Source organism: Danio aesculapii, chromosome 23 (genome assembly GCF_903798145.1).
Source record: "Danio aesculapii chromosome 23, fDanAes4.1, whole genome shotgun sequence".
Taxonomy (NCBI): domain Eukaryota; kingdom Metazoa; phylum Chordata; class Actinopteri; order Cypriniformes; family Danionidae; genus Danio; species Danio aesculapii.
Window position 1 is genome coordinate 41,798,774 of NC_079457.1, and position 12,232 is coordinate 41,811,005.

Consider the following 12,232-nt stretch of genomic DNA (forward strand, 5'->3'; position numbering starts at 1 on the left):
AGCAGCTGCAAGTGGATGGAATGAGAGATCGTTGTTGACCACGTACCGGCTCGGCTTGGAACCCACTCTCCGAATCCAACTGGCCACATTAGATGATACAATGGGTCTGGAGAGATTCATCCAACATTCTCTCCGATGTTCCGATCGTCTCCGTTCCTATCAACAGGACACCATCACCCCCTCGTCTGCACTCCTCCAATCGCCTGAGTCAACAGCCTCTCCAGAACCAGAACCCATGATAATAGAGTCTGGAAGACTGACATCAGCGGAACGACAGAGGAGGCTGACCCGGGGTCTGTGTCTATACTGCGGTGTCAGTGGACACACCCGTATGGAGTGTCCCCTTCGTCCCATTCGGACTTCAGTGAGTGTATTCAGTACGAATATTGAACAATGTAAACCACTTACTACCACCGTACAAATAACTACTGCCTCTATTTCTCTCCTTGTCACAGCCCTCATCGACTCCGGGTCAGCAGGGAACTTCATCTCCCAATCCCTCTGTCGTCAACTCCACCTCCGTACTGAGCGTCCTCGCATATATACCAGATACAACCGATAACCCAGTGCACTCGATCTTCGACCCGTATCCATCGACAATGCGAAGACATCCTTCTTCAAGTGGGGTTGTTACATCAAGAGAGGATTCAATTTCTGGTTCTGGAGGGTGCAAATATGGACATCATTCTAGGGCGCCCGTGGCTGGTGAAGCACGATCCCATCATCTCTTGGGGCACAGGAGAGATAAAGAAATGGGGATCTGGATGTACACCTGCCTGTTTTCCAAATCTCCCTCTTCAAGGTCGGAACCCCATTTCTTTGTTTGCAACATCGGTCGAGAGCCCTCCTGAGAAGCAGTCTATCCACATTCCTAAGGAGTACAGCTCCTTTCATGATGTCTTCTGCCCCAAGAGAGCTTCCCAGCTACCGCCGCATCGGCCATGGGACTGCGCGATCGACCTAGTTCCAGATGCCCAGTTGCCAAGAGGTAGGATCTACCCGCTCTCGCTTCCAGAGAATCAGGCAATGGAAGATTACATAAGGGAGGCTCTGAGTCAGGGGTACATACGTCACTCAAAATCACCAGCCGCCTCAAGCTTCTTCTTTGTGGCCAAGAAGGACGGAGGGCTGCGTCCATGCATCGACTACAGGGTCCTAAATAACGGTACAGTAAAATACCGATATCCCCTTCCTCTGGTACCAGCCGCTTTGGAACAGCTCCGAGAAGCTAAAGTCTTCACTAAATTGGACCTCCGCAGCGCGTATAATCTGATAAGAATACGTGAGGGGGACCAATGGAAGACAGCATTCGTGACCCCTACTGGCCACTATGAATATGAGGTCATGCCTTACGGTCTGGTCAACGCCCCCTCCGTATTCCAAAACTTCATTCATGAAGTCCTCCGGGAGTTTCTTCACCACTGTGTAATAGTGTACATAGATGACATCCTCATTTACTCCCGGAGTGAGGCCGAACATCGCCAACACGTTGCGGAGGTCCTACACACATTGAGAGAACATCACCTCTACCTCAAAGCGGAGAAATGCTCATTCCACCAGAAGTCGATTCATTTCTTGGGATACATCATTGACCAAACCGGTATACGTATGGATGGGAAGAAAATTGAGGCTGTTCTATCCTGGTCAGAACCCACTTCCATTAAGGAGCTCCAGAGGTTTCTTGGGTTTGCTAACTTTTATAGACGGTTTATCAAGGACTACAGCAGGATTACATCACCTCTCACTAATCTCCTCAAGGGTAAACCCAAAGGACTGGAGTGGACCAAAGAAGCAGCCGCAGCCTTCCGCCTTCTTAAGAAGGAGTTCACAAGGGCCCCACTCCTGACTCATCCTGACCCAAATCTTCCTTTCGTGGTGGAAGTGGACGCATCCACCACCGGCGTCGGGGCAGTATTATCTCAACATCATGATACACCGCCCCGACTGCATCCCTGTGCCTATTTCTCTCGGAAGTTGAGCCCGGCGGAGCAGAATTACAGCATAGGAGACAGGGAGCTTCTAGCAATCAAGCTAGCCTTGGAGGAGTGGCGTCACTGGTTGGAGGGAGCCAAACATCCGTTCCAGGTGATCACAGATCACAAAAACCTCCAATACATCAAAGAGGCCAAGAGACTATGTCCACGTCAAGCCAGATGGTCACTTTTCTTCTCACGTTTTGATTTCTCCATTTCCTATCGTCCAGGACCCAAGAATCTAAGAGCAGACGCTCTCTCTCGTTTACACGAGCATCACGATCATGAAGAACTCCCAACGAAGATTCTTCCCGAACACATCTCCATTTGTCCGATCACCTGGAACGCTCCTCCAGTCGTTGCCACTCCGGAAGCCCCTGCTCCGCCGGGATGCCCTCCTCATCGGCAGTTCATACCACCTGAACACCGGGTAGATCTGATCCACTCCTTACATACCTCGCTAGGCACTGGACATCCAGGGATCAACAATACTCTCTCGCTAGTATCCCAACGATTCTGGTGGCCAAACATGGCAAGGGATGTGAGGCAATATGTTCAGGGCTGTAAGGACTGTGCCCAATCCAAGAGCCCACGTCATCTACCCGCTGGAAAGCTCCATCCCTTGCCGATTCCGAACCGTCCCTGGTCACACCTAGGAGTGGACTTTATCACTGACCTCCCTTCGTCAGAAGGTAATACCTGTATTCTAGTCATAGTAGATAGATTCTCAAAGTTTGTCAAACTAATCCCTCTGAAAGGTCTTCCCACAGCCTTTGAAACTGCCGACAATATCTTTAATCAAGTCTTCAGGTCATTTGGTATTCCAGAAGATATTGTGTCGGACAGAGGTCCACAGTTCATCTCACGTCTATGGAAAGCCTTCTTCAAGCTCCTAGGTGTGGCCGTCAGCCTCTCTTCTGGATATCATCCCCAAACCAACGGGCAGACAGAGAGGAAGATTCAGGAGGTGGGACGGTTCCTGAGGACCTTCTGCAGTGGTCACCAGAACTCCTGGAGCCAGTATTTGGGCTGGGCAGAATATGCCCAAAATTCACTGCGGCAACCCTCCACCGGACTCACGCCATTCCAGTGCGTCCTGGGCTTCCAACCACCGCTCTTTCCCTGGGATGGCGAACCATCTGATGTCCCCGCAGTGGATCACTGGTTCCGGGAGAGCGAGAGAGTCTGGGACGAGGCTCATCAACATCTGCAGAGGGCAGTCCGTCGAAGCAAGGTAACCGCCGATAGGAGAAGGTCTGAAGAACCCAGATACACACCCGGACAAAAGGTGTGGCTATCCACCCGGGACATACGCATGCGACTGCCCTCTCGCAAGTTAAGTCCCCGATTTGTTGGTCCCTTCACCATCGTGGAACAGGTTAACCCCGTCACCTACAAACTACAATTACCCTCTCACTACCGTATTCACCCTACATTCCACGTATCACTCCTGAAACCCTATCACGATCCTGTTCTTCCCTCCACAGAGCCTGACCACGAAGAGGAACCCCCTCCTCCACTGCTCCTAGAAGAAGGAGCCGTCTACGCAGTGAAGGAGATCTTGCGTTCCCGACGTCGTGGTGGCCAGTTGGAGTACCTGGTGGACTGGGAAGGGTACGGCCCCGAAGAAAGGACATGGGTTCCCAGAGCTGATATTCTCGATCCTAGTCTCATGGTGGAGTTTCATGAGAGCCACCCTGAGTTCCCAGCGCCTAGAGGCAGAGGGAGACCACCACGGCGTCGGAGGTGTCGGCCCTCAGGAGCGGGCCCTGGGGAGGGGGGTACTGTCATGGATTGGTCAGGCTCTCACGACCCCCACTCACGAAGATCACCATCACCTGACTTCTAATGAGCACACAGCTGCATCACATTCACGAGCACCAGATAAAAGCACAGCACTCCAGTCGCTCATTGTCCGGGCTCGTCTCGACGAAAGCGGACAACTGAGCGACCACTCAGCGTAGTCATCCTCAGCTAAAACAAACGATTTACTTACCTGTTCTCTTTGTATTCCTCCTAGTCTTCCTGGTCCTCCCGAATCGTCCTGTCTTCCAGTCCTTCCAAGTCTGTGTCATCCTCTGTCAGCTGTATCTGGTGTGTGCTGTCCATCCTCGTGTATTCCTGTTACCCAGCCACGGAGGAAAAGACCCCAACATCATTCCTGATCCTCCTGGCTATCCTTCATGTGCTCCTTGTTGTCATTTAATAAACACCCTAACGTTTCCTTACCTCTGTCTCCTGTCCGCTTCATAACAGTATGTATATACATATATATATATATGTGTGTGTGTGTGTGTATATATATATATATATATATATATATATATATATATATATATATATATATATATATATATATATATATATATATATATATATATATATATATATATATATATATATATATATATATATGTATGTGTGTGTGTGTGTGTGTATATATATATATATATATATGTGTGTGTGTATATATATATATATATATATATATATATATATATATATATATACATATATATATGTGTGTGTGTGTGTGTGTGTGTGTATCAGGTAAGGAAACTGAATGTGTTACACTGAACTTGTGCAACATACAATGTTATATGAAAAAAGACAGGACTGGTTTTTAGTTTTAAAACATGTTCAAACGTGACAATTCAAAATGTTTGCAGAATACTTTAAAAAAAGCCTTGTTCAACAGCCAGTTCGGCAGACAGACAAAGATATACACACTCATACACATGAGTCTTATCACTTTTGTGTGTATGGTGAGATGAAATCACATATTAATCTGATTTGTCTGCTTCCTATGGTATTTACGTTTGCTATAACTGGCTGTGTGAAATCATACAGGCATCAACACAACTTAAAGTCGGAGTTAAAGTCAGCCGCATTTGTGGAGAGGCAAGAAGGTTGATGCAGAATTACACAACACAATTGGCACAACTAATGGCCTGGATTTTTATAATGAGATTGTTTATTCATTCATTTTCTTTTTGGTTTAGTTACTTTATTTATCAGGGGTCGCCACAGCGAAATGAATCACTAAATTATCCAGCAAGTGTTTTACTCAGCGGACGCCCTTCCAGCCGCAACCCAACACTGGAAAACACCCATACACTCTTGCATTCACACACACTACGGCTAATTTAGCTTATTCAATTCACCTACAGCACATGTCTTTGGACTGTGAGGGAAACCGGAGCACCCGGAGGAAACTCATGTGAACACAGGGAGAACATACAAATGCCACACAGAAATGCCAATTGACCCAGCTGGGGCTCGAACCAGCGACCTTCTTGCTGTGAGGCGACAGTGCTACCCACTGTGCCACCATGATGCCCATAATGAAATCAGTTAATGCAATTTTCAATACCTAATAAATGAACTAATTAAAGAACATCCAAACATTTTACAGATATGTCAAGATGGAAATATAAAAGCTGATCACACAAGTTGTCTAATTGGGTGCTGAACAAAATTGTCAACACATTGAACATGAAATTTTAAGTAAAACGACTGTAATCTAATGTACTCTAATAACTGCATGAAATATAATTCTAGAGTAAGGAAAGGGGAGTGTTTTTTTTTTTGAGAGAGAGAGAAGAGTGTTTCTACAGGTGGTTTGTCAAGCCCACTCACCTGTGTGAAGCACACTTCATAAATGCACAGTTTTTATATGATATGGAGTGATTGTAATAAAGTGTCTGGTGCAAATGTGCAAAAACTAGTGCAAGTGTAAGTTGAAGTGTCCGAGAGATGAAAGAGTGTGTTTTCTACAGGTGGTTTGTCAGGACATTGACATGACATTTCCTGTTGGCAGCAGGTGGTGCTATGACTGTAGCTGAATATTGTCATGTTGATGTGTTAGGGACAGGACATCAAGCATGTGCATTTTGGGGCGAATTGGACATTGATTGTTTTCCTGTTTAATAATGAAAAAACCAGCAATCACCAGCATGGAAAATATCCACTCGGTCTACAATTCTGTCACAGAAATGAACTACAACTCCCATCAGGCACCTCACACACACCAGTTGTTTCAAAAACTTTCCATTTCAAAATTACAAAGAAAAAACAAGCAACACATTGAACATGAAATTTTAAGTAAAACGACTGTAATCTAATGTACTCTAATAACTGCATGAAATATAATTCTATGTACAGAACAAGTTAGCACTGTGTATGCATGTTAGAATAATCTGTGCATTCTGTAAACACACCAATCTGCGGTGGACTGAGATGAAATCAGCTCAAAAGACCTTGAGCTTTGGAATTATGGTTCTCAACCTTCAGTAATAATATTTTATGGGCCATTGATGTTTGGCTATAAGTAAAACATTTAGTTTTAGTAAAAAAGAATATGCCTGCTGTATGCATCTATCATTTGGTGTAGGATATTAGTGCTCCACATTTTATATAAAAATCATTATTGCAGTAACAGTACATAAAATATTCATATTGGAGAGAGATGTGATAATTGTCTTATTTTAGTTTGTCTAATTGTCATATTTTTCCAAATCTAACCAATCAAAACTATCTTTATTCCTGCCTCCCCAGTTGGTGCTATTATGCTATTGGCTAGACTGACCCCAATGGTGAGCCTAGTGCCTCTGAGCTAAGAGCTGAAAATAAATATTAATGGCGGGAGTAGAAACAAACAAGGAAAATGAATAAGAATCAAAATGTCTGCCAGGAATATCAGTAATTTATAGTCAAAATATTTGCATGTTGACGAGTTTTTTTTTTTTGCCTGATTTAATTAGATCAGAACAATTGTCTTTTACTTGTATATTTTAGTGTGATCATTACATAAATCATTTTTTTTAAACAAATAGCTAATAAATTTTTTTTTTTTTTTAGAGAAATTTTATATTTTGTTATCATAGTACTCAACAACAATATCGCATAATTTTCTCAATATTGTGCAGCTCTACAGGATATTAAACCTTACTGTAGCACAGCAGACTCTGGCTACTGTGTTTGGTTTTTTTAATGCCATCTATCACCACGGTTAATCTCTAACCAGACAACCTGAGTGCTCCCGCTTCAGCTCTCACCCTCTGGCTTTTCCGGAGTAAGACCAAACAGTAGCCAAGAGTAAACTTAAAACCTGCGCTCACCTTCACATTCAGTCACAGAGCTACATCCGGCACTTTAATTAAACACACAGTTCAGTTGTCAATCAATTACTACACTTTCTGACACATTGAAATGATCTGAAATGAGTTAACTGTTATTCAAATTACACTTATATATTACACTTAACTATTACCTTAGTTAACTATTACACTTATCCCTTAATTATTACACAATTAGATTGGTGGCAAATTTAAAAGGAGTTTGTGTTGGACTGTTCATCTGCTTGTCTGACAAAAGATAAATGTATCAAAAAGGTACTACCTGAACTTAGGAGAGATGTGATATGAATTATATGTGAAAAATACGAGTAAATTTATTTGCTAAATGTGAAGTTTGAAGCTGATTGGACATTGTGTTTATATTAGTGTACATACGATTACATTTAGTCATTTAGCTTAAGTTTAAGCTTAAGTAAGGTGCTATGACTGTAGCTGAATATTGTCATGTTGATGTGTTAGGGACAGGACATCAAGCATGTGCATTTTGGGGCGAATTGGACATTGATTGTTTTCCTGTTTAATAATCAAAAAACCAGCAATCACCAGCATGGAAAATATCCACTCGGTCTACAATTCTGTCACAGAAATGAACTACAACTCCCATCAGGCACCTCGCACACACCAGTTCCGGATTACCGATGATTGCACACACACAGCTGGAAGTTCATCATAGACTGATTACATGGAATATATATACTGCTCTCATTCTCACAAAGTTTTGTTTCAAAGCATTTCAAATCGTTTTTCCCTCTTTGTCCTGTCGTGTTATTTATTCTTGTTTGCTGTTGATGTTGTTTTGCTGCCTGTCCTGATCATTTGCCTGTTTTGTTGTGCTCTGTGCTCTTTACCTGTATGCTCCTTTTTGCCCCTGTTTTGACCATTGCCTGCCTGACTAGTCTCTTAAATAAACTGCTATTGTCCCACGTCCCATTGTTACAGAAACATCCTTCAACAAAAACTTAAAATCTACTGTTGATCTGATTAAATCTCTAAGAAGTGTTAATTAATATTTGCCTGAAACTACCCCAAATTTGCAAAGACAATAAAAAAAAATAATAACTTCCTTTTGGGCTTACAGTAGATTTTGCTCCAAGAGACTTTTTGGGAGCCATTCCAATGTAATGTGTGTACTGAATTTGTGTATGGAGCAAAGTATGTAATGTTATATTATGTTCACAATAATTAATTTACTGATCACTGATTGACAATTGTTTATGGATATTCCCAAAAAAAGACCCTCAATGCACACAAAGCTGTGCCTTCATGTCACTTTGAAATAGTACATTCCTGTCATTTCTGCTTGAGGGACGAGGAGAATCCTGAGGCCTTATTAGGGCTCTCAGGAGATAATGTATGTGCATGATCAAAGAACCGATTCCATGTTAAAGAATTCCTCATGTTGCACTTGATGATCATGTTTAAACTTCCATGAAATGAAAGATTGAGAAAGACCTGAAGGGTCATTTCAGAATGTTCAGTGGAGTGACGAGTGATATTCCGGAACTGTACAATTCCCTGCATTCCTTTCAGAATGCCAGAAAGAGCTACATTACTCCCATAACTGATTCCAAAACAAGTGAAACTGCACGATTCTCAATATTAAAATCAGTTATCATTTAAACTAACTGTTATGGAATCACATAGGATTTAAAGGGATAGTTCACAAATTTTTTCACACTCAAGTGTTTGCAAACTTCTATTTTTTTTCTGTTGAACACAAAACAAGATATTTGAAACAATGTTGGGAAAATCCTTCATTGATGTCAATGTTAGGAATAAAAATATACAATGGAACATTCTTTGGTATATATGCCTTTGTGTTCAACAAGAAAGTAACTCAAACAGGTTTGAAACAAGTATAGAATGATTAAACAAAGACAGAATTTTCATTTTTGGTTGAACTTTCACTTTAAGTTCTGTGTATATTTGCCAACACTTATGACATATCTTGAGAACTTCAATGTCTGACAGTTAACAAAATCTTAACTGACTGATGAGACTATTCCGGGGCTGCTTCAAAAACCCCAAAAATCCCATGCAATCACAGAACTGACGTTTTAAATAAGTCTCCAGAGAGAATGAACTGCCAGCAACGTAATCATGAGAGATGTGAGATACAAAGACTATGTTTTGACAGCCTTTCCTACAGCTGCGAATAATGACTGCAGAGGATTCAGACATAATCCAGCGTTTCCAAAACATGTGTTTAAACTAATCTTAGGAGTTATCAGTGTTGGGGAGGGAGGATTCGCAGGTGGACATTACTATCTATTAGGCACAACCGAGTTTAGAATACTAGGAGAAAGCTATCCATTAACTTTCACATTCATTTTAATGGTGGTTGCTCGACTGGTGTAGTTATCAGCACCAAACAAAGTCTAAAGAACCTGAACTTCTCTTAGAGGACTAGGACTCGAGGAACTCTTTAAACTTCACTGTCACCCACAGCAATGAGGCTAAAGGTCAAAAGAGAGCCGATTAAAGCTGTACTCAGAAAAAGGGATAATTTCCCATGCTTTATGACTCTAGCTGTGCCTTGAGTAGCCTTGTGTCTGACTGTCAGCTTACAACCATTAAGATTCCCACAACCATTAAGAAAACCCTTAACCCTTCACTCATAATTATCACAGGCAAAAAATAAAGAATATCATCAGTAAAAAATGTCTGCATAACAATTACCGTTGTAAGTATCAATGTCACTTGATTGTGGATCAGATGAATAGGCTGTCCACTAGGGCTGCATGAATCTGGCTAAAATGAGAATTAATTAAGGGACTAAGCTGATAAAAGAAAATGAATGAATGAATGAATTTATATGAATTCTATTTTCTATATTAATTCAAGCATTCTATTATGCTTAAATTCTGCAGTGACTCCACAAATCTCATGTGATTTTACTTGTGGTATATCTATAATCCTAACTCAACATTGCATTGCATATATTGTGCAGCCCTATGTTTAAGTAAGGGTTCATTTGATGTCGTGTTCAGTGTGAAAGGGCTTTCAAGTCATTGCATGATGGTATAGAGAGGTGACAAGTCAGCTGTTACTATAGTAGTGTTTTGTCTTTAAGTGTTCATTGACATCTCTGGCATTTCAAAATATGCTGCAACAGGACAAAAATATATACATACTCAATGTGAATAATCAGATTTATCAATACAGGTAAACCACTTTTGGATACAATACTTTTATTGTGTCAGAATTGAAGACCTGAGCCAGACTACACTCATTAGTTCCAATTACACTGATGACTTCCCATGAAAATGACAGCTGTCACAATCTGTGTCTGAACAGAACATTGGGAAAGTTTAAGTGATCCAAAATTCTGTCATCATTTCCAAACCTGGATGAATTTTGCAGAATGTAAAAGCAGGTATTTTGAAGTATGTTGCTAACAAAACAATTGTTACTCTTGACTTCCATTTTAATAAATAAATAAATAAACAAATAAATAAATAAATAAATAAATAAATAAATAAATAAATGGTAACACTTCTTCTATCATCTTTTATTTATTCCAAATTACTTGAAACTAATTATGAGAGAACTTTTATTTTGGATAAACTATCTTTATAAGAATGTAAACTGAGCTGTTCTTTCATACAGAAGAGTAGCGGAAAATGTTTGGGAACATTGGGTGATAAGCTGTAAAAACTCTCCTTTTCCAAAGAGTGCAGGAAAAGAATTGAGCTTGAGTCATGTTTGGGCATTTTTTTATGATCAATAACATACAACGTGTTATTCTATGATTGTTTTCTTTTACTACTGTATGATTCCATGATTTTCTACTCTTACAAGAGCCATTTGACCTAATTATTTGCTAGAAATGGGCCGGTATAAGTTTCTGACGGTATGATAACCTTGAATAAAAATATCTCGGTTACACGATATCACGGTATTGTGGTTACTGAAAGGTATTACAGAAAACTTTGATGGTTTTAAAACCTTGACTTTTCCAAACCGCGGTATACCCTGAAAACAGTTATCCTCCGATGCCTATTATATGCATCAGATATTCTCTGCAAAATGCTACATTACAGTACTTAGACTTCATGTATGGACCCAAAATATTATACCTGATTAAATAGATCACAATTGGCAAACTGCAATTTGTCCTGTAGCTGATTTACACATTGCATTTTGTCATTTGTGTAGATGTACAGTTCTGCAATTGATGAGTATATTTCTAAATCTAAATGCATTTAATTTGCCTTTTAATTACTGGAATCAAACTATGATAAAAGATCTCAATCTACAGTCCCACTGTCACCATCTACTGTCTCGTAAGACAAATTATTTTTAGATTTACTTCTTTCTGACTTTGCGTTCCCATTTCAACCCTATAAGAAAAGTACATTTTTGACAAATGCACTTTCTCACAATAGTTAGGCTAATCAATCGCATTAGTTTTATCAAAACAGAACGCACACATAATATACATAAATAACATACATAAATTATTTTAACTTAGAAACAGCAGCAAATCTGCAGCATTGTACTTGAAGTGAAAAGTCTAAAAGGCGTTATTGCTGCCCATTTTTGACTTCAACACTTTTTTGTAAGACTATGTGCTCTAAAAGTGGTTGTGAATTAATCAAAGTACAAAGTTATAGCTGTAACACTTACCTGTGTTCGGCTCTCATAAGCACGGGCGCTCCTCTCGCGCGCTGCGCGTCCACCTGTTCACACATGCACAACTCACCACTGGAGGAGGGCACGCGCTTTTCCCTCCTTCAGACTGTATTATAAACAGGTAAGACAGTGTGGCGACGTTTATGGTGGCGACATGTTGGCTTGTAGTTAAGTTTATCTAATGTAGTAATGTTCGAAGTAATCACAAGCTGGCAAGGTTAACACAAACCCCCATTTATAACTTGGCGGGAGTTCTCTCGTCTCTCTGCGTTAGTTTTTGTAGACCACATTGATGTATTGTGAATGTTTGGCAGATTTCAAAGTTCAAGCCAAGGCTTAAAATATATTATTATTTAAAAAACTACACCAGCATAATCTATGTATGGCATTAACTGCAGCCTACAGATCAGCCAGTTAAATTGACGTGAAGGCGTGCATCATCACGTGACTTCGTCTGTTTATATTGCTTGAACCCATGAAACGTTA

The 12,232-nt window shown here is 40.7% G+C and overlaps 1 protein-coding gene across 1 annotated transcript in view; it reads right to left on the reverse strand.

Moving 5' to 3' along the window:
- Nucleotides 1-11,837, reverse strand: part of lamb2l (laminin, beta 2-like) — a 79,636-nt gene extending 67,799 nt beyond the window's left edge. The window contains exon 1 of the mRNA XM_056448767.1: nucleotides 11,741-11,837. The gene's annotated coding sequence lies outside the window, so the exon portion shown is untranslated. The remainder of the gene's footprint in view (nucleotides 1-11,740) is intronic.
- Nucleotides 11,838-12,232: the final 395 nt, after the last annotated feature.